At 40.4% G+C, this 26,505-nt stretch overlaps 1 long non-coding RNA gene across 1 annotated transcript in view; it reads right to left on the reverse strand.

Moving 5' to 3' along the window:
- The window catches only part of LOC139177550 (uncharacterized), a 77,552-nt gene that overhangs the window by 19,065 nt on the left and 31,982 nt on the right, over nt 1–26,505 (reverse strand). The window contains exon 2 of the long non-coding RNA XR_011562001.1: nt 918–1,058. This is a non-coding gene — a long non-coding RNA (uncharacterized lncRNA). The remainder of the gene's footprint in view (nt 1–917; nt 1,059–26,505) is intronic.

Below are 26,505 nucleotides of genomic sequence, written 5' to 3' on the forward strand. Positions count from 1 at the left end.
CACTATAATTTGAAGGTTACAGTCAACTGCTCCAAGTCAAGAATGCAGAATGGATTAGATCGGACTTCCTGCATTACGAAGGTTCATCTTGTTTTTGGTTTCCTAGGCTCTCCTGTAATTTCTGCCTGAAGGACTTGTTCAACTTTGCTTTGACTAGGCCTTTTAATTTCCCCTTTCCTCTAAAGATGAGAGTTACCATTACTTTGCAAATTGTAGAGTTTGATGTTTCTTATATTTTCACATCCCATTGGAATTTTCAGTGATTGTTATGAATTTCTTCTAACTGGTTGAAGTTAAAATGAAATGTCTTCCCAGCCTGGGGGAGGAGAAAGAAGTGCATTGAAACGTACCTGAGCTCAGAAAAATTGGACTGGTGAGGAAAATAAACTTTGAACTATCTATGTGGAAATATTAGAAATATTTTTTTATTTTTATTCTGATTTATAGATATTGAAGAAAATTATATTATGAAATATAGAGTTGAAACAAATTATCATGGCAAAGAAACAAGCAAGGGTATAGTTTTTTAAAAATGCAAACACACATCATTATTAACCACTAGACCAAAATGATCCTCCACTCAGTAGCAATATGTATTGATAAATGAGACGATCACAGATACTTGCCAACAGTGGCCCATTCTGGAAACTATAAAGAAGAGATGGAGAGCTAAGAGAAATTAATCAATGAGGAACAGAGGAAACACTATTGTTTCTTGGCATGTAAGAAACCCAAAATTATAGACATTTGAAGAAGTAACGTTAGTTGTTTAGAGTAGTATATTTGTTTGGTAGTGATATGATGAAATATCACAGGATGTGTGGCTTAAACGGAAGTTCACAGTTCTGGAGGCTGGAAGTCCAAAATAAAGGTGCTGGCAGGGGTGGTTTCTCTCGAGGCCTCCCTCCCTGACTTACCAACAGTTGCCTTCTTGCCATGTTTTCACATGGTGTTTCCTTGGTGTGCTCACAACCGTGGTATCTCTCTGTGTACACAGATTTCCTTTGTTTACCAGTCACCCTGGGCTTCCCTGGTGGCTCAGCTGGTAAAGAATCCACCTGCAAAATGGGAAACCTGGGTTTGATTCCTGGGTTGGGAAGATCCCCTGGAGAAGGGAAAGGCTACACACTCCAGTATTCTGGCCTGGAGAATTCCATGGACTGTATTGTCCATGGGGTCACAAAGAGTTGGACACAATGGAGTGACTTTCACTCACCAGTCAGATTGGATTGGTTACCACTCTAAAGACCTCATTTTAATTTTCCTCTTTCAAGTTTCCATTTCCAAATATAACTACATTCTGATTACTGGGGATTAGGGCTTCTATGTACAAAGTTTGGAGGGATACATTCAGTCCATAACAGATGAGAAGGCATTTTTAACGGCAGTTGAAGTCATCAGAGCTCTGCTGGAGGCCAGGGTGGGAACCAAACAGAATGAAGCATTGGACAATTAACTGGGTCCAACTTCCCTCCAATGTCAAAAAGGAAACATCAATTTTTCATTAGATGAGTGATCATCTTTTTTTTTTTTTTTTTGATTGGGAGTAAACTAGGCCATACGGAATGTAGAAAGATTACAAAAGCATGTGTAACACTTTATTAGAAATTGAATTCAAAACAACTTCCATCTGTAAAGTTTGATAATCATAAAGCACAGATTACATTTAAAAGGTATACAATCGTTTTAAACATGGCAAGGGGCAGAGTAAAACTTTTGATGATGGGAGAATAAAAATGACAAAGAAATTTAGAACACAGTGCCCAGAGTAATGCTTTTTAAACTGTTTAAAAAATAAAATCCCTTCACAGACTTAGAGAATGAACTTATGGTTGCCAGGGGGAGGTATGGGGGGAAGGGCTAGGTAAGGAGCTTAGGATGGACATGCACACACTGCTATATTTAAATGGATAACCAACAGGAAACTATTGTAAGCAGAGGGAACTCTGCTCAATGTTATGTGGCAGCCTGGATGGGAGGGGAGTTTGGAGGAGAATGGACACATGTACATGTATGGCTGAGTCCCTTCAGTGATCACCTGAAACAAAAAGTTTTTAAAAAATGTAAGTCTTACATCTAGGAGAGTGAACCCCTGGCTGGAAGAGGAGAAGGAAATGGATAACTGTGTTTTATCACTAAAATGTGTTGAAACTTTATATTCTCTTCCATCGTTCTTATTGAAAACAATGCTACTCTTGTCTCCCCAACTCTTCAAGATAATTCATGTCCCAACAAGATACATCACTTTTGTTGTGTAGCTTTGCCTGACCCCTTACTGTTCCATACTTGAATTATTTGTGCCCTAGTTTGAGAACCCAGACCGTAGGGTCTTAATTGCCCTCTCATAGCACAAAGTAGCCCTCTGGACAAAAGGTTTGACATACGTCTTCACTAAATTTTGATCACCAGACTTGCTCCAGGCATACTTTGAGTAAAGTTTAGTGTCCTGCTGCTGCTGCTGCTAGGTCGCTTCATTCGTGTCCGACTCTGTGTGCGACCCCATAGACAGAAGCCCACCAGGCTCCCCCGTCCCTGGGATTCTCCAGGCAAGAACACTGGAGTGGGTTGCCATTTCCTTCTCCAATGCGTGAAAGTGAAAAGTGAACAGGACAGACAAAAAACAGAATCTCTCCTTTCTCATCTTAAGGCAGCCTCTCTGCAAATCTCCCTGATTACTCCAAGAGCTCCCAGTATACATATATATTTTTTGTAATTAATATATGTTGAATGGAAAAACTGCACAATGTGAGAGTTCAAGTTAAGTTTTATTTGGGGCAGAATGAAGACTATAGCCTGCAAGGCATCATTTCAGACAGTTTTGAGAGATCACTCCAAAGAGGTAGGGGGAAAGGTTGATACATATGAGATTTTGGTGAAGGGGGAGTACTTGCTATCAAGCATACATTTTTTCAGAAGGTTGATATTATTCTTATGAAGTTTACTGGTAGTCCTGAGAGGCAGATATTACCATGAATGAGGTCAGTGCTTTTCTAGATATGAGAAGATGCAAGAATTGAATTCATAAAATCTTCTCTTGAAAATATATAAATATCTGAAGACCTATTTTGCCAGTTTTCCCAGAGCACAGTGCCTCCTTCCTGATCTCCACCCTGAACTCCTTTCAGTTCAGTTCAGTTCAGTTCAGTCGCTCAGTCATGTCCGACTCTTTGCGACCCCATGAACCACAGCATGCCAGGCCTCCCTGTCCATCACCAACTCCCAGAGTTCACCCAAACTCATGTCCATCGAGTCAGTGATGCCTTCCAGCCATCTCATCTTCTGTCGTCCCCTTCTCCTCCTGCCCCCAATCCCTCCCAGCATCAGAGTCTTTTCCAGTGAGTCAACCCTTCACATGAGGTGGCCAAAGTATTGAAGTTTCAGCTTTAGCATCAGTCCTTCCACTGAACACTCAGGACTGATCTCCTTTAGAATGGACTGGTTGGGTCTCCTTGCAGTCCAAGGGACTCTCAAGAGTCTTCTCCAACACCACAGTTCAAAAGCATCAGTTCTTTGGCACTCAGCTTTCTTCACAGTCCAACTCTCACATCCATACATGACCACTGGAAAAATCATAGCCTTGACTAGACAGACCTTTGTTGGCAAAGTAATGTCTCTGCTTTTGAATATGCTATCTAGGTTGGTCATAAGTTTCCTTCCAAGGAGTAAGCATCTTTTAATTTCATGGCTGCAGTCACCATCTGCAGTGATTTTGGAGCCCCCCAAAATGAAGTCTGACACTGTTTCCACTGTTGCCCCATCTATTTCTCATGAAGTGATGGGACCGGATGCCATGATGTTCGTTTTCTGAATGTTGAGCTTTAAGCCAACTTTTTCACTCTCCTCTTTCACTTTCATCAAGAGCCTTTTGAGTTCCTCTTCACTTTCTGCCATAAGGGTGGTGTCATCTGCATATCTGAGGTTATTGATATTTCTCCCGGCAATCTTGATTCCAGCTTGTGCTTCTTCCAGCCCAGTGTTTCTCATGATGTACTCTGCATAGAAGTTAAATAAGCAGGGTGACAATATACAGCCGCGACATACTCCTTTTCCTATTTGGAACCAGTCTGTTGTTCCATGTCCAGTTCTAACTGTTGCTTCCTGACCTGCATATAGGTTTCTCAAGATGCAGGTCAGGTAGTCTGGTATTCCCATCTCTTTCAGAATTTCCCACAGTTTATTGTGATCCACACAGTCAAAGGCTTTGACATAGTCAATAAAGCAGAAATAGATGTTTTTCTGGAATTCTCTTGCTTTTTCGATGATCCAGCAGATGTTGGCAATTTGATCTCTGGTTCCTCTGCCTTTTCTAAAACCATCTTGAATATCTGGAAGTTCACAGTTCACATATTGCTGAAGCCTGGCTTGGAGAATTTTGAGCATTACTTTACTAGCGTGTGAATGCCTTTCAGGAAGTGTTAAAGTTCAGCGGCTGCAGCGGCTCATGATTTAATCCTTGGAAAGGTGGATGGTAAGTGCCAGTTTTTAGTTGGAATGTAACAGTTATCTATTTCTACAATTATGCTACATAAGACCCCACAAAATCTCAGCAGCAAGAAATTAAACATTTATTTTCACTCCTGACTCTGAGTTGGCTGAGCAGTTCTCTTGATTTTGGCTAGGCTTGGCTAGGCAGTTCTTATCTTGGCTGGGGGTCACTTACATATGTGGCAATCAACTAAAATTTTTAGTTAATGCAAGGAGGTTTTGGCTAGGGTGACTGGCTTTGCTTCACAGAGTCTTTCATCCTCCAATAAGCTAGCCCAGGCTTGTTCTCATGGTTCATGCAAGAAAGAGTATGAAAGGCTCCAGAAGGCCCCAGTATGGAGGTGAGGCCTCATTCTATTGGCCAGAGTAAGACAAAAGGGCAGCTCAGATTCAAGGGATGGGAGGATAGATTATACATTTGATGGGAGAAATGACAAAGTCACATGGTAAAGGGCTAGAGAGATTCATGGAAGGTGGGAGAATTGAGACATTTTATCTATCAGTTTACCACAAGGAGGCATTCTTTTCTTTTTTAAAATTTATTTATTTGTCTGCCCCAGTCTTAGTTGCTGCATGTGGGATCCAGTTTCCTGACCTGGGATCAAACCTGGGCCCCCTCCGTTAGGAGAGTGGGGTCCCAGCCACACACCAGGGAAGTCCCCACAAGGAAGCATCCTGAGTCATCTTTTTTTTTTATAAGCAAAACTCTGTATTCAAGTACTCTTTTCCCATACTGCTTACTTACAGAGTCCAGGGAATCTTACTGAAACCTGAAATGGAATATTGATATGAAAAGATTTTAAGTCCTACTTCAACATCAGTTTTAGCCACTTACACATACTTTTTGTTGGGAGAAGGTGGGGAAGTGTATATCTTCCCTAATAATGACTTTTCTGAGGTCTTGTGGTTGATTGGTGATGAGCTTGCTCAATCCTTGATAGAAGTGAGATAGATTCATGATCAATTTATTAGATTTGTAACAATCTGGCATCTGTTTGAGCAAAAATTTCAATCATGCAGAGAAAGAAGATAGTCAAAAATGTGGAGGAGAAAAAATATGTAAGTTGGTATTGCTTAAATGTATAGAGGAAAAATAAATTCTATTTTTGAAGCCAGTTCAAGAAACTTCAGTAATTATGAGCCAGATTTATAGCCCATAAATTGTAGTTTTTCCACAGAGTCACATCTCACAGTCAAAAGAGAATATATAACAGAAGCTTAGCCTTTCAATTTTAAAGTGTATATCATTTTCCTGCTCAGATATTTGTTGTTCAGTCATTAAGTCGTGTCCAACTCTTTGCAACCCCATGAACTGCAGCACACGTGGCTTCCCTGTCCTTCACTATCTCCTGGAGTTTGCTCAAACTCATGTCCATTGAGTCAGTGATGCTATCTAACCATCTCATCCTCTGTCTCCCCCTTCTCCTCTTGCCCTTAATCTTTCCCAGCATCAGTGTCTTTTCCAAAGAGTCGACTCTTCACATCAGGTGGCCAAAGTATTGGAACTTCAGCTTTACCATTAGTCCTTCCAGAGAATATTCAGGGTTGATTTCCTTTGGAATTGACTGGTTTGATCTCATTGCTGTCCAAGGGACTCTCAAGACTCTTCTCCAACACCACAATTTGAAAACATTCGTTTTTTGGTGCTCAGCCTTCTTTACGGTCTAACTCTCAGATACTCTCTTTTTCTGTGACTCAAGATGAATGTGGGGGAAGAAAGAGGACTCACATAGTTTCAGGAAGAGCCGTGCAAGGTGAACTTTAGAGTCTAGCATGAAGAGACATGGGAGTTATACAGATTGGGCACTGTGATAGGCTGACTACCTCATTTCATCTCCACTATAATATTGTGGGATAAGCATTAACAGCCCCTGATTTTATAGAAGCAATCTTCCCAGGTGGCTCTGTGGTGAAGAACCTGCCTCCAGTGCAGTAGACTTGGGTTCGAACCCTAGGTTGGGAAGTTCCCCTGGAGAAGGGAATGACAACCCACTCCAGTGTGCTTGCCTGGAGATCCCATGGACAGAGGAGTCTGGCGGGTAGCAGGCCATGGGGTCACAAAGAGTTGGACACACACGCATGCAATTTTATAGATGAGGAAGCTGAGGTTCAGAAAAGACTCACAACTTGCCCAGATTCACACTAGTGAGAACAAAAGCCAAGAATTGAACCCTCATCTCTGGATTTCTTTTTCTTTTTTTTTTTCTCGTTGATTTTCCCAGTATAACTTCCATCTTGAAGGACCTCACCTTTGCAATTTGAAAATTTAAAAAGTACCAAGGTGGTTTTCTTTGCTTCCCACGTGACTCAGTGGTAAAGAATCCACCTGCCAATTTAGGAGACACAGGAGACCCAGGTTTGATCCTTGGGTTAGGAAGATCCCCTGGAGAAGGGAATGGCAACTCACTCCAGTATTCTTGCCTGGAAAATTCCATGGACAGAGAAGCCTGGTAGACTGTAGTCCATGGGGTTGCAAAGAGTTGGACTCAACTGAGCACACACCCTCAAAGATGCAAAGCTGGTTTTTGTTCTTTGGGAATTTTTTTCCTCAAAGAGCAAGAAAGCCTATTTAATACCTGTTGTTTTGTTCAGGGTCTTCCCTGGAGTGATCTTTGAAAACTGAAGGCAAAGAGACTGATTCTCAGGGGAAGAGTCGGCAGTAATGATAAACACAAACAATGCAGTCCCCCCAGAGTTTACAAATTTGAGAAAGATCTTTGCTCCAGGTCAGAGAGGAGTGACAGTCACCCACTAGACGTAGGCCTAGGGCTCTGTTGCCAGAGGAGCCCCCTGCCAGCATGGTGAGGTAATTCTAGGGAACATCAGGACTCATTCATCCCACATACATTCTCAGACAGTTAGGGTAAACAATTTTCAGATGCATTTCCTGTTAGCTTTAAAAATTTTAATGGTACTGGTCAAGTAGTATTTGAAAATTCCCTTTTTGTGTTTCCTTTAAAAAGCACTTTCTTTTGCAAGAGGTTTCCCGGATGTGATATCATCTTAATTATTCCTTGACTGATTTTATCGCCAACCACTTCAAATCTGGACAATTTACTCAGCTTTACTAGGTGGTTAGGGTCACCATGGGACTTTCAGAAATAGCGAGGACAGGAACGTTTCAACTTCATGGCCAGATTCTACAGTTGGAGAAATGCGTGACCTGTCTATCTAATGAACATATACCACAAAGCTTGGAGACAGAAATAATTGGTTGTGGAGTTATGAAGAATATTTATATGGTGAAGGAATATCTAAATATTTATAAGAAAATATGTGACTGGAAATGTGAAGGGAAATAATGAACGGACAGCTCATTCTTACTCTGAGCTCTTTAGAGAAAATTGTTCATAATTGCTGCAAAAGTTGACACCTCCAAAATTCTCTCTTGGTTCCCTGAGTAGAGTTCAGAGTTTAGCCCTTTCCATTTTTTTGGTCTGGCTTTTCTAGTTGATTCTCAACCAGAGGAAGCACTCCAACCCCTCTCTAGGCTTCCCAGAGAGGGTATAGACAGAGAAAAAGTTGAACCCAGCTTTATACAGATCTGCTTTTCTATAAGATTCTTGCCTTAAAAATGAGAAAGAAATGTTAGCATTTTGCTGATAAATCGCTTGAGACGATGGTGACTCATTCCTAGAAAAGGATAAGGAAATAAACATTCAATATTGAAAGCTACCTTGGTGGCTTGGTGGTAAAGAATCCTCCTGCCAATGCAGGAGACTAGGGTTCGATCCCTGGGTTGGGACGATCCCCTGGAGAAGAAAATGGCAACTCACTCCAGTATTCTTGGTTGAGAGATCCCATGGACAGAGGAGCCTGGCGAGCTACAGTCCATGGGGTCACAAGAATCGGACAGAACTTAGCAACTAAACAACAAAAATTGAAGTTCAAAGTTATTCTTCCAGGACTTATTGTGAAAATGACATTCACTATAGATAAAGTCTACTTAATACAGCGGAGACTCCTATCATGAGAATTGTTTCAGTCTCATGAAATATGGCTGCTACTTTCTAAAAAAGATGAGGTAGAGTTCAGCACCTCTGGCTATAGTGGCTAGTTATTGGTGTACGTATCCTAAGTTCTAGAATGCCACTTTTGTCAAAAGCAAATCCTGGCTGGCCCCACCCATGAACAGGACTCAAGAGCCCTCAGCAGTCCATGGAGGTGCCACTCACAACCCTACCAGCATGAGGATGAGGAGGGCAAGCTATACTATCTAGGGATGGTCAAGAGATGGCTTATGGGAGATTTCCCTGGTGGTCCAGAGGTTGAGACTCCATGCTTCTACTGCAGGGGGCAGAGGTTCAATCCCTGGTCAGGAAATAAGATTTCACAGGCTACATGGTTCAGCCACAAAAAAAAAAAAAAAAAGTATCATGTTTACCAGGCTTTGAGATCCTTAGCAGCCTGGTAGACCTGGAAATCAGACCCCTCCTGACCTAACCTAATAAACCCAGGGCAAGATTACAAATGCATTGCTGTTTCACTGATGCAAGAGGAGGTGAACAGGACAAGGCATGAGATCTTGGCAATCTTTAAGGTCAAATTGAAGCCAACCCTTAGCTGCCAAGTGACTGTTAATTGTCTAAGTCAAAAGAATCTCACTTCCTTTCTGGATATGAGGTTGATTTAGCTTCATCGCCTGTCTTTTTATTGATCATCAGGGTTGATCTGGCTCACCTGGCTGGTGATCCAACCCTAACCAGACTTTTCGATTATGTAATGCCCCGGTCCTTACCCAGACACAGTCTTGTCTAACCCTGCCAGGATATGAGGCTATTCTTTCTCTTCCCACTCTCACTTCTATACAAATGTTACTGAGATCAACCAGGGTCTTTGAGCCACATTTTCACTCTGAATGGCTATGATTTATTTCCATAATAAGGAGGAGGAATGAGTTGCTACGTGCTTTTCTAAAATTTGAAAGAAAACTTTCTTACCTAGAGGGCTGATAACTTGGGTTTCAGTTCCCCCTTTCGTTCTGAATACTCTCCTTAAGGAATAACCCAGAAGAACCATCCTTAGTCATCCACAAAGAAATGTGTGAAAATCATAAACTTGTCTGAATTGCCTTGCTGGTAAGAACAGAACCAACCAGAAGTCAGTGACAGGCAACCATTGAAAGATAGTAACCCTCACCTTCAAGTAAACTTGAAAAGCTTGTTTTAGTTAATGTTAGAACAGAAGAGTATCAGGGATAACAGCAGGAAAAAAAAACGGAATAAAAGAAACAGTACAGGTATGGGAGGGGGGAAGCAGGAAAAAAAGAGTGAGATTATGAAAGCTTGATATTATCATTTACATATTTTTTGATTTCCATATTTTTGTAAAATTCAATTCAACAGGTTTTGCTGTATGCTAGACAGTTTGCTAAACTCAGGAGAAAGAATTCATGGGTAACATCAAGTCTCTCTCCTAGAATAATCATGGTAAACATGGTCAACTTTCAATAAATGTCAGTTCTTTTTTTCCTTCTAGTGAGAGAAATTCTGAATTAATGAATATTTATTGTGATTACTAACAGTTTAAAAAAATAATGTACTGTGACAAAGATGGCTAGCTCTCTCCTGAAATACATTCTCATTTTCTTTGCCCAGATACCATTAATAGACTATAGTTCCTAGTCTCCTTTGCAAATGTGACCATGTGATTAAGTTCTAGCCAGTGGCATGTGATCGGAAGTTATCAGTTGCTATGATCAGAGTTGCTTCTCAGCTAAGGATTTTAAGTAAGTGGCTATATCTTTCACATGCCTAATTTTTTGGTTATCACAGCCTATAAAGTAGCTTGGTCTTTATTTTACATGCTATAAATGATTCAATGGACATGAGTTTGAGCAAGCTCCAGGAGTTGGTGATGGACAGGGAAACCTGGCATGCTGCAGTCCATGGGGTCAGAAAGAGTGGACATGACCAAGCAATTGAACTGAACTGACTAAAATGAGTGAGGTCATTTTCACTCTTCCGAGGTAAGACCCATCCTTGAAGAATTTTTATACAAGAGCGTGGAAATGATCCAATTGGCTACAAGTAAAACTCAGCACTTAAAAAATGAAGATCATGGCATCTAGTCCCATAGATTCATGGCAAATAGATGGGGGAAAAGTGTAAACAGGGACAGATTTTATTTACTTGGGCTCCAAAATCACTGTGGACGGTGACTGCAGCCATGAAATTAAAAGACACTTGCTCCTTGGAAGAAAAACTATGACAAACCTACAAAGCATATTAAAAACCAGAGACATCACTTTCCCAACAAAAATCCATACAGTTAAAGCTATGGTTTTTCCAGTAGTCATGTATGGATGTGAGAGTTGAACCATAAAGAAGTCTGAGCACCAAAGAATTGCTGCTTTTGAACTGTGGTTTTGGAGAAGGGTCTTGAGAGTCCCTTGGACAAGGAGATCAAACCAATCAATCTTAAAAGAAATCAACCCTGAATATTCATTGGAAGGACTGATGCTGAGGCTGAAGCTCCAATACTTTGGGCTCCTGATACAAAGAGCTGACTCATTGGAAAAGATCTTCATGCTGGGAAAAACTGAAGCCAAAGGAGAAGAGGGCAGCAGAGGATGAGATGGTTGGATGGCATCACCAACTCAATGGACATGAGTGTGAGAAATCTCCAGGAGATAGTGAAGGTCAGAGAAATCAGCTGTGCTGCAATCCATGGGATCACAAAGAGTCAGACACAACTGAGTGACTGAACACAAAATCTTCCTGGTGACAGGAAGGAGATGGTTTGCTGCAGGGCAGGGACACCAGTCAGCAGGCTGTTGCAGGAATTCAGGTGAGAATGCTGAGAGCCCGAATTTAACAGTGCCTCTGAGTGTGAGGAAAGGGGGACTAATTAACTATATATCTTTCAGCCTCACTTGCTAAGGTATATGGAGGTGGATAGGGTTAGGAAATGTGTTTGTAACTCATGGACACAGTCATGAAAGAAGGCTTCTACCACTTTTCCATTCCCTGTCCTCCTCCAGGTCCTCATCTCCTGACACTTAATATTTTTTCCATTTTCAAATATCAGGAGTGCATATACAAGGAAATCAATGTTAGTGAAAATTCCAGTTCTTATAATTGCTCTCCACATCCAAACCATATTCAAATACCACTAAAAACTATTTGTAAAAATGGCTTTAGTCAGCAACTCCATGACAAGCCAGTGGAAGGAATCTTACCAGAGAAAAATATTAATAAATAGAAAGCATACAAAGAGAACATGTTTAAGGCAGTTTCAGTCTAGGATTGGGGAAAGCAGAAAAGAAAAAGATAAGGAGGAAAATGTTTACACACATAATTTATAAAATATTTTGTGATGAAAGGAAAATGTGTAATTTGTAATGAAACACAAATTGCAAAAGTTTTAGGAATCAGGTCCTGCACCAGAAAACTACAAGGGGCTCCGACGACCTAAATCAGTGCCAGGATACAGTAGAGATACATGTGTATCCTTGATCTAACTAGGTAATTTATATCTTTACAGTAATCCACTATAGCAAAGCCTGCCAGGATTGTCAGTCTGAACCTCAGAAACCGACCTTGGCTTTGTAATATGTTTTTCTGAGATGAAATTGGTGGGGGGTGCCTTTGCAAAAGTTCAGAAATACCTTGTTTCCCAATAAGCAGTTTCAGCATCTTTCCTTCAACCTCACTTTCAGCCACAAGAATAGGCTCCACCTTAGCTATCTACTAACACTCTTAGCACTTAATATTTGATTGATTTATGAATGCGGAATTAGCTATTCAAACTTTTAAGAACAACTCCAAGTCCAGTGTATAACTCTCTAACAAAACTGATTTAAGAAAGAAACAAACTATTTTGGCAGTCTGAAAGGTCTAGTTTTGACTATACAGAAAGGAAATTTTAAAAAAGAAACCCACTTTTCTGTCTCATAGAAAAATGGTCTATTTTTTGAAGATAAAATGTACAGTCAGATTAAGGAAGAGAAATATCAGCCAATAGAAACAGCAATGAGAATTAGTTACATATCCTGGAAAAATAAGATTGAGCCCAGCTATGTTGATATTACTCAGTAAGATTGGACACCAGAACTGGCAAGAACACTTCTTATTCAACTATTTTATGGAAATCCCATGAAAATAATTGAAAACAGAACCATTAAATTGCTTCACCAGAGAGAATGCACATTCCTTCTCTTCTACCTTCAACATTGTACAAATCTATATGAAGGGCTTGAAAGGAGAATATATTTTTAAAATCTTCAGTATTTGGAACAGATATGGAAGTTAACTGTGATGAAAGGTTTTATAGAGCAGAATTTTCCCCACTGACTTTCTTCTCAGAATGGAATGAATATAGTTTACAGCTTCAAAACAGAAATGACTTTCAAAAGGAAATAAAAATTGAACCTGAGAATGTAACATGTCTTTGCTATAGGATACATTTAAAGTAAATTAAATTAGTTGTGTTATTCACAATAACACAAAAATATATAAGCCAAAAGTGAAAATGGCAGAAATGTGGAGTCATTGTGTGATGGTGTAAGGTTTCAGGCTGGTGCATATGCAACCATCTGAGGCTTAAGAATGCGATCCTAATTCCTATGGACCCAAATTTGTCCCAATTCCAGTTTCTACATTATGACTTTTTAAAGCTTGCTGTCACTTACTCACCTCTACCAACTCAGCTTGCATTGAATTTAGTGCTGAGTGATCACTACATTGGTTAGGACTAAGTTATTAGCCTAAGTGAATGATGTGCTGTGCAGTGATGCTGGTTTACCAGGGTGCTACATTAGGTTGTGATCAGTAAACCTTTTGCTGTGTGTGTGTGTGTGTGCGCGTGCGCACGCTCAGTCACTCAATCATGTCCAACTCTTTGCAACCCCATAGACCATACCCTGCCAGGTTCCTCTGTCCATGGAATTTTCCAGGCAAGAAGACTGAAACCAGCCTTAATATAGACACTAAGACTAAACACTAAGAAAAGTTACAGCACTTTAATATTGTAATATCTAAGCATGGGCTTTAGGTAGGAGTGCTTTGTTTTGTTGTTTTTCTTTTTGAAAAATAATAAATACATTTATTTATTCCTGGATGCCATAATGAAGTGTTTAAAATCAGTCAAAGGAACAATATTTCTGAGTTTAATCTTAAATCTTTCTTCCTAGCTGTGTGATCATGATGATGATTTTTCAGTATTCCTATGCCTTAGCTTTCATCACATTTCACATGAATTAAGTGTATTAATATATACAAAGCAATTGTAAGAGTGCTTAATCCTTTATAAGGACTAAAAGGAATTGACTCCTTATCCTGTTTTGCTTTTAATCTACTGCCTATAATATTCACTAATATCAGCTCCTTAACATAAACTATTCTTTGACACCACTAATTGCTCTAAGGATTAATTTAAAAAAATAAATTGCCAAAAGAAACATTTTATAATTATATATAAGCATATGTATTGAAATATGTTTCAGTATTTTGAATTCAAATAACTACATAATAGGGACCACTAGCACTTCTGTGGAGAAGGCAATGGCACCACACTCCAGTACTCTTGCCTGGAAAATCCCATGGACGGAGGAGCCTGGTGGGCTGCAATCCATGGGGTCACTGAGGGTTGGACGCAACTAAGCAACTTCACTTTCACTTTTCACTTTCATGCATTGGAGAAGGAAATGGCAACCCACTCCAGTGTCCTTGCCTGGAGAATCCCAGGGACGGGGGACCTGGTGGGCTTCCGTCTATGGGGTCGCACAGAGTCGGACACGACTGAAGCGACTTAGCAGCAGCAGCAACAGCACTTCTGTATTTAAAGATCTTCTACAGAAAAGTTTCTATGATAACTTTTATTTTGTCTTTTAAGTTTCGGGCATTATGTTAGAGATCACCCACCTACAAAGTGGAGAAGTCACTTTGGCCCATTAGAAAGCTCCACTGTGAGTTCCTTTAAAACAATAAGTAATTTATAATTGATATACCCATATCATCTCTATCATAGTGGAATAATTAAATCAGATGTTTGGGATTAAACATGTCTCATAAATAAATTCCAAACATTATTCAGATAATGTGTTTGGTTCCATTCTGGAACTGCTTCTTACATATACTGACCCTTCGCTGACTTAAAAACAAAATCACTTTTTCCTCTAATATTGCTGCTTCTATTCTTTTGCTTCTCCTTCTGGAAAATAAAGCTCCATTACAATAATTATTTCTTAAAAAAATCAAAACCTATTGTTACAATTATCAGCCTGCACCAGCACTGCTGACTGAACATTAAAAACAACAAAACAACACTTCAGAGATGTTGACATGATCTCCAAATAGACTTGATTATTAATATAAAATGGGCTTCTCTGATAGCTCAGTTGGTAAAGAATCTGCCTGCAATGTGGGAGACCCCAGTTCGATTCCTGGGTGAGGAAGATCGGCTGGAGAAGGGATAGACTACCCACTGCAGTATTCTGGAGTTTCCAGTATTCCATCCAGTTTGCTGCAAATGGCATTATTTCATTCTATTTCATAGCTGTGTAATATTCCATTGTATCCATATACAATATCTTTATGCATTCATCTGTTGGTGGATATTTAGCTTGCTTCTGTGTCTTGGCTATTGTGAATGGTGCTACTATGAATATTGGGGTGCATGTATCTCTTCGAATTAAAGTTTTCTCTGGGTATATGTCTAGGAATGGGATTGCAGGATTCCATGGTATTGCACCAATGTACATTCCTACCAAGAGTGTGGGATGGTTCCATTTTCTCCACACTCTCTCCAGGATTTGTTAGTTATGTGCCTTTTGCAAATGTGTTTATTTATTTATTTGTGCTGTACTGGGTCTTTGATGCTGTGATCAGGCTTTCTCCAGTTGCAGCAAGCAGGGGCTACTTTCTAGTTTTAGTGCACCATCTTCCCCTTGCAGTGCTTCTCTCGTTGCAGAGTGCAGGCCCTAGAGCACACAGGCTTCGGTAGTTATGGCTCATGGGCTCTAGACTGTGGGTTCAGTAGTTGAGGGGCACAGGCTTGGTTGCCTCGCAACATGTGGAATCTTCCCAGACCAGGGAATCAAACCCACGTCCCCTGCATTGGCAGGCAGATTCTTAACCACTGGACCGCTAAGGGAAGTCCTGTTACTTATATACTTTTTAATGATGGCCATTCTGACTGGTGTGAGGTGATCAATCATTGTGGTTTAGATTTGCATTTCTCTTGTAATTAGCGATATTTAACATCTCTTCATGTGCCTTTTGGTCATCTGTATGTCTTCTTTGCAGAGATGTCTATTTAGATGTTCTGTTCATTTTTTTATTGTTGGGTTGTTTGGATTTTTGATATTGAGTTGTAAGAGAGCCCTCTTCCTGGCTTGAGAAGGTCCCTTCTTGCTGTGTCTTTATATAATAGAAACAGAGTGATCTCTCTCTTTTTATAAAGAACATAAGGAGAGCCCCAACCTCATGACCTCACTTGACCCTAATTACCTGCCAAATGCTCCATCTCCAAATACCATCACATTGAGGGTTTGGGCTTTCAACCCATGAATTTTGGGGTACACAATTCAGTCCATGACACTAAATTTTCTGGGAGAGGGCAATAACTAATCTTCTATGAATCTCATCAGTATCTTTCTCATCCCAGACACTGTAGTTTTTATTTCCAAAAGTTTGATTTGTACCTTTTTAAATGTCTTATGTCTTTATATCTTCCAGGTGCAATCTTTTCTCTAGTTTCTTGAACATGCAGAATACAGTCATAATAACCCTGCCATCTGGTTGCTTCCAGGTTGAGATAAAATTTTTAATTTTTTATCATTAAGGTTCTATTTTCTTGCTACTTAACATTCCTTAATTAATGAATTAAAATTGTGATTTTTAACTTTTGGGGTGCTGGATGTTTTTATCTTCCTATAAATATTTTTGAACATTGGTCTGAAACATAGTTACTGTACTTGAAAGCAGTTTTTAGACTTCTCTGGTGACCCAGAGGCTGGGACTCAGCACTCTCAACATGAGGGTCCCAGGTTCTATCCCTAGTCTGGGCACTAGATCCCACAAACCATAACTGAAGATCCCACATGCCACAACTGAGACCGAGTGCATCCAAATAAATTAATTAAAAACAGTTTCTAGTCCTTTCAGATCTTGTTTTTAAATTTCATCAGGTAGGTCCTGAGCAATGGTCAGTCCACCTATCGCTTTCCCTTACCATTGAGGGCTCATCTTACCCAATCCTTTCACTGAGGCACAGCCTTCCAAGCAATCTATCTAACTGTCCGTGAATGATATGAGGTTTTCCACCATTGCTAGGGGGAACATGAGAGCAAGCCAGTGTTTCCTCTCTCGCTTGTTGGCAGTTCTTTGCCTGGGCTCAGGTAATCTCCTCTCATGAACCGCCTGACTCAGCTGAAGACTCAAGGGCCCCCCTCAGTAGATCTCTAGAGCTCTCCCTCTGCTGTTCTCTCATTTCTAGGACTCTGTTCTGCAAACTCTGGCCATGTTGGCCTCCTCAGACTCCTATCTCTGGTTTCTCAATTCCAGTAGATCGTTGACATCTGCCTTAGTTTCCCTTCCTGTCCTGCTTCCTGAAACCTCTATCCATACAGTAACCTGAGGTTATCACAGGCCTTACCTCTTTTATTTCCCATTTCCTAGGGTCACTCTATTTCATTCAGATCAGATCAGTCGCTCAGCCACGTCCAACTCTTTGCGACCCCATGAATCACAGCACGCCAGGCCTACCTATTCATCACCAACTCCCAGAATTCACTCAGACTCACATCCATCGAGTCAGTGATGCCATCCAGCCATCTCATCCTCTGTCGTCCCCTTCTCCTCTTGCCCCCAATCCCTCCCAGCATGAGTCAACTCTTCTCATGAGGTAGCCAAAGAACTGGAGTTTCAGCTTTAGCATCATTCCTTCCAAAGAAATCCCAGGGCTGATTCTCCTTCAGGAGAAGGCAATGGCACCCCACTCCAGTACTGTTGCCCGGAAAATCCCATGGATGGAGAAGCCTGGTGAGCTGCAGTCCATGGGGTCACTAAGAGTCAGACACAACTGAGTGACTTCACTTTCACTTTCCACTTTCATGCATTGGAGAAGGAAATGGCAACCCACTCCAGTGTTCTTGCCTGGAGAATCCCATGGACAGAGAAGCCTGGGAGGCTGCAGTCCATGGGGTCGCACAGAGTCAGACACGACTGAAGCGACTTGGCAGACTTGGCAGATCTCCTTCAGAATGGACTGGTTGGATCTCCTTGCAGTCCAAGGGACTCTCAAGAGTCTTCTCCAACATCACAGTTCAAAAGCATCAATTCTTCGGCACTCAGCCTTCTTCGCAGTCCAACTCTCACATCCATACATGACCACAGGAAAAACCATAGCCTTGACTAGATGGACCTTTGTTGGTAAAGTAATGTCTCTGCTTTTGAATATGCTATCTAGGTTGGTCATAACTTTCCTTCCACGGAGTAAGCATCTTTTAATTTCATGGCTGCAGTCACCATCTGCAGTGATTTTGGAGCCCCAAAAAATAAAGTCTGACACTGTTTCCACTGTTTCCCCATCTATTTTCCATGAAGTGATGGGACCGGATGCCATGATCTTCATTTTCTGAATATTGAGCTTTAAGCCAACTTTTTCACTCTCCACTTTCACTTTCATCAAGAGGCTTTTTAGTTCCTCTTCACTTTCTGCCATAAGGGTGGTGTCATCTGCATATCTGAGGTTATTGATATTTCTCCGGGCAATCTTGATTCCAGCTTGTGCTTCCAGCCCAGCGTTTCTCATAATGTACTCTGCATAGAAGTTAATTAAGCAGGGTGACAATATACAGCCTTGACACACTCCTTTTCCTATTTGGAACCAGTCTGTTGTTCCATGTCCAGTTCTAACTGTTGCTTCCTGACCTGCATATAGGTTTCTCAAGATGCAGGTCAGGTGGTCTGGTATTCCCATCTCTTTCAGAATTTTCCACAGTTTATTGTGATCCGCACAGTCAAAGGCTTTGGCATAGTCAATAAAGCAGAAATAGATGTTTTTCTGGAACTCTCTTGCTTGTTCCATGATCCAGCGGATGTTGGCAATTTGATCTCTGGTTCCTCTGCCTTTTCTAAAACCAGCTTAAACATCAGGAAGTTCACGGTTTACATATTGCTGAAGCCTGGCTTGGAGAATTTTGAGCATTACTTCACTAGCATGTGAGATGAGTGCAATCGCACAGTAGTTTGAGCATTCTTTGCATTGCCTTTCTTTGGGATTGGAATGAAAACTGACCTTTTCCAGTCCTGTGGCCACTGCTGAGTTTTCCAAATTTGCTGGCATATTGAGTGCAGCACTTTCACAGCATCATCTTTCAGGATTTGGAATAGCTCCACTGGAATTCCATCACCAATAGTGTGACATCTATTTTATTATCTGATGTCTAAAGTCTTAAAAAGCTTGGTTTCGTGTACTTCTTCCAGTATTTTAGTTGTTCCAGGTTGGAGTGTAAATCCAGTTCCTGTCCCTCCATTTTGCCTGGGAATACCCTTTTTATTGATTTTTATTGATTTCCTTATGTATTAAGATTCTCAACATTTTATCTCTCATATATTGCGAAGTGGAAGTTATATTTAACTCAATCTTTGCAGACTTAGTCCTGAAGCCCAGGTCAAAAGAAAGAAAACCAAGAAAGCATAAAACTCATACAGGTCTAAATTCTGAGCTAGACATAAGCCAAATTGGTTCTCTGCTTGGGAAGTTGTATAATAGTGATATGTCGCATGCTCAACTGGATTGCCCTGTAAAGGAGACTTTGATAGATGTACCCCTAGAGATAAACTCTCCTGGAAAAGGACCAGATCTATATGTTCAAGCAAAGTGAAAACAAAATAAAAACAGCTAAATAGGAAGAATATTTGTTTTAACTATTTAACTTATTTCTTTATCTAACAAATGTATGTTAAGCACTTACTATGTGCCTAGGGCTTTTCTAGACATAATTAATATCATTTTATGCTAAATACTGTTTATGCTAAATATGAATTATAAAATAAACTTTAGTTAACACTTGCAGAAATTAAGGTAAATCACTAACACATCCTAAATTTCCCTACCACTTAGGAGGTTGTAAGTACCAGGAGATATTTCAACCTTCTGAAGCACAGATGTTTTTTAAAGTGAAACAACATTTGTTTTTTAATGGAAGTATAAAGTATAATATCATATAATTGCAGGTGTATAATATACTGACGGAGAAGGCAATGGCAACCCACTCTAGTACTCTTGCCTGGAAAATCCCATAGACGGAGGAGCCTGGTGGGCTGCAGTCCATGGGGTCACTAAGAGTCGGACACAACTGAGCGACTAAATCCCTAACACATCCTAAATTTCCCTACCAGTTAGGAGGTTGTAAGTACCAGGAGATATTTCAACCTTCTGAAGCACAGATGTTTTTTAAAGTGAAACAACATTTGTTTTTTAATGGAAGTATAAAGTATAATATTATATAATTGCAGGTGTATAATATACTGACGGAGAAGGTAATGGCAACCCACTCCAGTACTCTTGCCTGGAAAATCCCATAGACGGAGGAGCCTGGTGGGCTGCAGTCCATGGGGTCGCTAAGAGTCGGACACAACTGAGCGACCTCGCTTTCACTTTACATTTTCATGCATTGGAGAAGGAAATGGCAACCCACTCCAGTGTTCTTGCCTGGAGAATCCCAGGGATGGCGGAGCCTGGTGAGCTACTGTCAGTGGGGTTGCACAGAGTCGGACACGACTGTAGCGACTTAGCAGCAATATACTGATTTACAGTGTTTAAGGGTTATGCTCCATTTACAGTTATTATAAGAAATAGTTTCCCATGTTGCATGATATATCTTTGTAGTTTTTTTGTGCTTAATTGTTCAAACCTCTTAATTCCCCACCTCTATGTTGCCCCTCTTGCCTCTCCCCACTGGTAACCATGAGTTTGACCACTGTATCTGTGAATCTGCTTCTTTTGCATTATGTTCAATAGTTTGTTCTATTTTTTAGATTCCACACACAGGTGATATCATACAGTATCCGCCTTTCTCTTTCTGACTTATTTCACTTAACACACTACCCTCCAAGCCCACCCATGTTGCCACAAATGGCACAATTCCAGGTTGATTTTTAAGTGCTGTTTGCCCTGAAAAGTTGAAGAGAAACATGAACAGATTTTTTAATGAGATCAAATGAGAGTTTATTGCAATTTTGTCACCCAAATAGCAATAGGAATTGGCTTAATAAAAGAATAATAGGGAAATATTAGACCTCTAGTAAATTATATACAATATTAGTGTATCAGATATTTGAGTAAAGAAACAGTAATTCTCACAGATACAGAGAGAGGGAAGGGGAGAAGCAATGTCTGTGACCCATGAAGAGGAAAAATTAAGCTACAAGCATATATTATACAACATGGGAAATAGAGCCAGTATTTTATAATAACTATAAATAGGGTATAACCTTTAACAATTGTGAATCACCATATTGTACACCTGTCATCGATATAATATTGTACAGCAACTATTCTTCAATAAAAAATTATCTAAGAAATTCAGTACTTCAAAGATAGCTAATGCTGACACAAATATCCACAATAAATTGTTCAAAAGTGAAAGTTATGACATTTCCAATATTACAGATGATGTAACATAGGATTTAAGACTGTCCTAAAACAGCACATTTGGATTATTCATTAGAAAACACTTAAGAGTCAGTATGAAATCCCAAAATAAAGGCAGATGCCCTACATTTAACCAGATGACGTCCATTGTCAACCTAACACAATCAGGATAGCCGCATAACAGTATCCATTATAGCTAACTAATTAATCCATTACAACTAATAATACATTATTTATTAATAAGCTCTTTATTTTAGACTAATTGTAGGATTAAAAGAAAAATGCAAAGATAATACAGAGAGTTCTTATGCACTCTCCCCACCCCTACATATACACAATAGTTTCTCTTAATGGTAGAATTTTACTTGAATGACTATGGAACACTGTCAAAACTGAAAAACCAACACTGGCACATTGCTATTAAACTAAATTGTGTGAATAACTGAAAATCTCTTCAAATAATGAGGGTAAACATGTCTTTTTTTAAGGAAAAAAAATATATCATTTTTGCTAATCAATAATACTCAAGTTTTAGAGATGTGTTGTAGCTCTATCATACTGTTCATGGAGTTCTCAAGGCAAGAATACTGAAGTGGTTTGCCATTCTCTTCTCCAGTGGACCACATTTTGTCAGAACTCTCTACTATGACCTGTCCATCTTGGGTGGCCCTACATGGCATGGCTTAGTTTCATTGAGTTAGACAAGGCTGTGGTCCATGTCATTTGATTGGTTGGTTTTCTGTGATTGTGGTTTCAGTCTGTCTGCCCTCTGATACCCTCTCTCAGCACCTACCGTCTTACTGGGGTTTCTCTTAACTTGGACGTGGAGGAGAGATATCTCCTCTTGGCCACTCACTGCTCCAGCAATGAAAGTGAAAGAGGAGAGTGAAAAAGTTGGCTTAAAGCTCAACATTCAGAAAACTAAGATCATGGCATCCAGTCCCATCACTTCATGGCAAATAGATGGGGAAACAGTGGCTGACTTTATTTTTTGGGGACTCCAAAATCACTGCAGTTGATGACTGCAGCCATGAAATTAAAAGACGCTTACTCCTTGGAAGGAAAGTTATGACCAACCTAGACAGCATATTAAAAAGCAGAGACATTACTTTGCCAACAAAGGTCCATCTAGTCAAGGCTATGGTTTTTCCAGTGGTCATGTATGGATGTGAGAGTTGGACTATAAAGAAAGCTGAGTGCTGAAGAATTGATGCTTTTGAACTGTGGTGTTGGAGGAAACTCTTGAGAGTCCCTTGGACTGCAAGGAGATCCAACCAGTCCATCCTAAAGGAGATCAGTCCTGGGTGTTCACTGGAAGGACTGATGCTGAAGTTGAAACTCCAATACTTCGGCCACCTGATGCAAAAAGCTGACCCATTTGAAAATACCCTGATGTTGGGAAAGATTGAGGGCAGGAGGAGAAGGGGATGACAGGATTTGATGGTTGGATGGCAGCACCGACTTAATGGACATGAGTTTGGGTAAACTCCGGGAGTTCGTGATGGACAGGGAGGCCTGGCGTGCTGTGGTCCATGTGGTCGCAAAGAGTTGTACATGAATTCTGAAGATCAGCCCTGGGATTTCTTTGGAAGGAATGATGCTAAAGCTGAAACTCCAGTACTTTGGCCACCTCATGCGAAGAGTTGACTCATTGGAAAAGACTCTGATGCTGGGAGGGATTGGGGGCAGGAGGAGAAGGGGACGACAGAGGATGAGATGGCTGGATGGCATCACTGACTCGAAGGACGTGAGTCTGAGTGAACTCCGGGAGATGGTGATGGACAGGGAGGCCTGGCGTACTGTGATTCACGGGGTCACAAAGAGTTGGACATGACTGAACGACTGAACTGAACTGAACTGAGCAACTGAACTGAACTGAACTGTAGCTCTATGTTGGTCTTCTTTAGAAGACTGAAGGTAAGCCAAATAGGACAGAACTTGTACTGAAACCTTGGATACGTGCCGTTGTGCCTCTCATGTTGGACTTAACTTTAACTTACACTAGACACGGCAGCACCGTTCTTCAAGTGCCAGTGGGATTCTAATAAAGTTGGTTTTCCAGTTTTTCCAATAGGATTTCAAAGCGCCTTGGATTTAACTTTTTTTTTTAAACTAATTTCTCAAATTATACCAATCCTTAAATTTTCTTAATAAAGACAAGGTTTCACTATTCAGCATTGGTTTTTTTCTGGGTATATATTAATGCATACAGAAAAGTAATAAAGTCACACTTATATTTGCATTTTTATGGCTGATCATTATTGAAGAAAATAAGATTTGACAACCATTCTGGAAAATTTGGGATATATAGCTTTTGTCTCTGTGGCAACCAATTAACTGGTTGGTCCTCCAAGGTAATTAATTTCTTGTGTGCTGGGATAGTCTGCTGCTTCTCCGGGCCAGCAAAAAAGAAGATGACCTTTCTTTAAAACAAAACAAATGCAAATCTCACATAGAGAAATAGGACTTTTGAAAGTGAAAGTGAAGTTTGCTCCATTGTGTCCAACTCTTTGCGACCCCGTGGACTATACAGTCCATGGGATTCTCCAGGCTAGAATACTGGAGTGGGTGGCCTTTCCCTTCTCCAGGGGACTTCCCGACCCAGGGACCAAACCCAGGTATCCCTCATTGCAGGTGGATTCTTTACCAGCTGAGCCACAGGGAAGCCCAAGAATACTGGAAGATCCACTGGAGAAGGGATAGGCTACCCAGAAGCACAAGCATTCTTGTGCTTCCCTTGTGGCTCAGCAGGTAAAGAATCTGCGGGAGACCTTGGTTCAATCCTTGGGTTGGGAAGCTCCACTGGAGAAGGGAAAGGCTACTTACTCCAGTATTCTGGCAGGGAAAATTCCATGGTCTGTAGTCCATGGGGTCACAAAGAGTCGGACGCTACTGAGCAACTTTCACTTTCACTTAGTTTTGGGTGGGGCCAGTAATTTCAGAAATTCTGATTAGAAGGTACAACCATAGTTAAGAATCAGAATTAGATAGTATACTTAGTAAACGTTGACCCAGTGAAGTAAGCTTTCTTAAAACATTGGGTAAATACATCATATTTATTAAAGTGAGTTTCTGTTTGTTCCTTAACATTCCTTCTGTACTGCAAACTAATAACAGCTTTCAGTTCAGTTCAGTTCAGTCGCTCAGTCGTGTCCAACTCTTTGCGACCCCATGAATCGCAGCACGCCAGGCGTCCCTGTCCATCACCAACTCCCGGAGTTCACTCAAACTCACATCCATCGAGCCGGTGATGCCATCCAACCATCTCATCCTCTGTCATCCCCTTCTCCTCCTGCCCCCAATCCCTCCCAGCATCAGAGTCTTTTCCAATGAGTCAACTCTTCACATGAGGTGGCCAAAGTACTGGAGTTTCAGCTTTAGCATCATTCCTTCCAAAGAAATCCCAGGGCTGATCTCCTTCAGAATGGACTGGTTGGATCTCCTTGCAGTCCAAGGGACTCTCAAGAGTCTTCTCCAACACCACAGTTCAAAAACATCAATTCTTCGGTGCTCAGCTTTCTTGACAGTCCAACTCTCACATCCATACATGACCACTGCAAAAACCATAGCCTTGACTAGACGGACCTTTGTTGGCAAAGTAATGTCTCTGCTTTTGAATATGCTGTCTAGGTTGATCATAACTTTCCTTCCAAGGAGTAAGCATCTTTTAATTTCATGGCTGCAGTTACCATCTGCAGTGATTTTGGAGCCCAAAAAAATAGAGTCTGACAGCTTTAGGAAATGCTAAAGGTAATAGATTTAGAAAATACTGTTCTTTAGTTTTCTTTTTTCAATCTAAGTGTGACATAACTTAAACTTTTAGGATATACCTTCTATCTGAGAAGATTATACTGTCTCTGTGTGATACTTATATCTCAGTGTGCCTTATTTTAGGAAGTTTTCCCTGCTGTCCTCTGAAATCAGACTCTCACCAGCTCCAAGAGTTGATTGAAAATTTTCAGAAATTTTGCCCACTGGTTGTTAAATCATTAGTATCTTGAAATTGGTCCTAGTGGGGGCATTTAACCCACGGTAATCAGCAAATGCTACAAATCAGGGCTTTACTTCTTCTGGAAAGTGAGTTGTTAAACATCTACCTTCAAACCACTGATCTTCAGCTATGAGAATAGGATCAAAGGGTGGAAATTGACTGGGCTTCAGATATCTGTCAATTCCTTGTTTTAACAGATAGGAGAACTGAGGCTCAGAGAGATTAATCGACCTGCCAAGAAAATTGCAGGTGGACCCAAGAATAAAAGCCAGTTACACCAGTGTTTATCACATCTGTCCTGATTCTGGTTAATACAGCAAATGCTTTGAAATGTAAGCTCAGCATTTCACAAATAAATAGTCATTCACACCATATTATTTCAGAAGCACAAAGCATTTGTTGTTAAGATGCCAAAATTCTTTAATTACTATGGTCCAGTTAGACAATGGAGTACTATACACCCATAAAAACACATGAAAGAGACTTCTGGGAAGATTTTCTCTCTGTATTGATACAAGAAGCAAGCCAGGTGTAGAACAGTATGTTAATGTACCACTGGTTTTTGCTAAGTCATGCTAATATGCATGATTATACTTGTAAAAGAAAAAAGAAATACTAGAAGAATAAACAAGGACTTAATAAAAATGTCTTCCTAATAGGGTGGGAGGGAAGCAGAGCAACGGGGGCAAAATGTCTCTGCAATGAAAACCAAATGAAGGCTCTGACAAATAACAGCTGGTAACAACCCACAGTGTTCCCTATAAACATAAACAATTTCACAGAATTTCAACAACAGATGAGGTCACACCATGACCATGATGGAATGAGGCCGGGGTAAGACCATTCTGGAATCCTGTGTGAAGACAGACAAAAACAAGGACACCGTGAACCACAAAAGCAACAAAATGTCCTTCTCTCCTTGCTAACAAGGGTAGCTGTTCTTTCCCTACTATGGCAACTCTAGCTACACTTTGTTCTGCTTGCCTTTAGATAAGAGTTAAGGTTCTCAATTGTTGAATTTTCCTCATTGCTTACCAGCACCTAACAGCCAATAGTTAAATTTGAACATTCAAAATGATGGTAATTCTGAAACATACTGAAATTGTGAATATATAAGAGTACATAAAAAATTCATAAAAGAGGAAAGCAGATTATTATACAACTTGATTTTATTATTAGCAATATAATGAGTCATATAACTATTCTCAATAATCAGTAAGAAATTCAAGACCATCAGAAATGGTACAAGAAAGTGAAGCTGAAATGGAGGTAAAGTGAAAAAGATATATTTGTCTACAAAATTTAGTTCAAATCATGACATTTTCTCTTCCTTGGTGGCTCAAACAGTAAAGAATCTGTCTGCAGTGCAGGAGACCCGGGTTCAATCCCTGAGTCGGGAAGATTCCCTGGAGAAGGGAATGGCTACC

Source organism: Bos indicus, chromosome 2, assembly GCF_029378745.1.
Source record: "Bos indicus isolate NIAB-ARS_2022 breed Sahiwal x Tharparkar chromosome 2, NIAB-ARS_B.indTharparkar_mat_pri_1.0, whole genome shotgun sequence".
Classification (NCBI taxonomy): Eukaryota; Metazoa; Chordata; class Mammalia; order Artiodactyla; family Bovidae; genus Bos; species Bos indicus.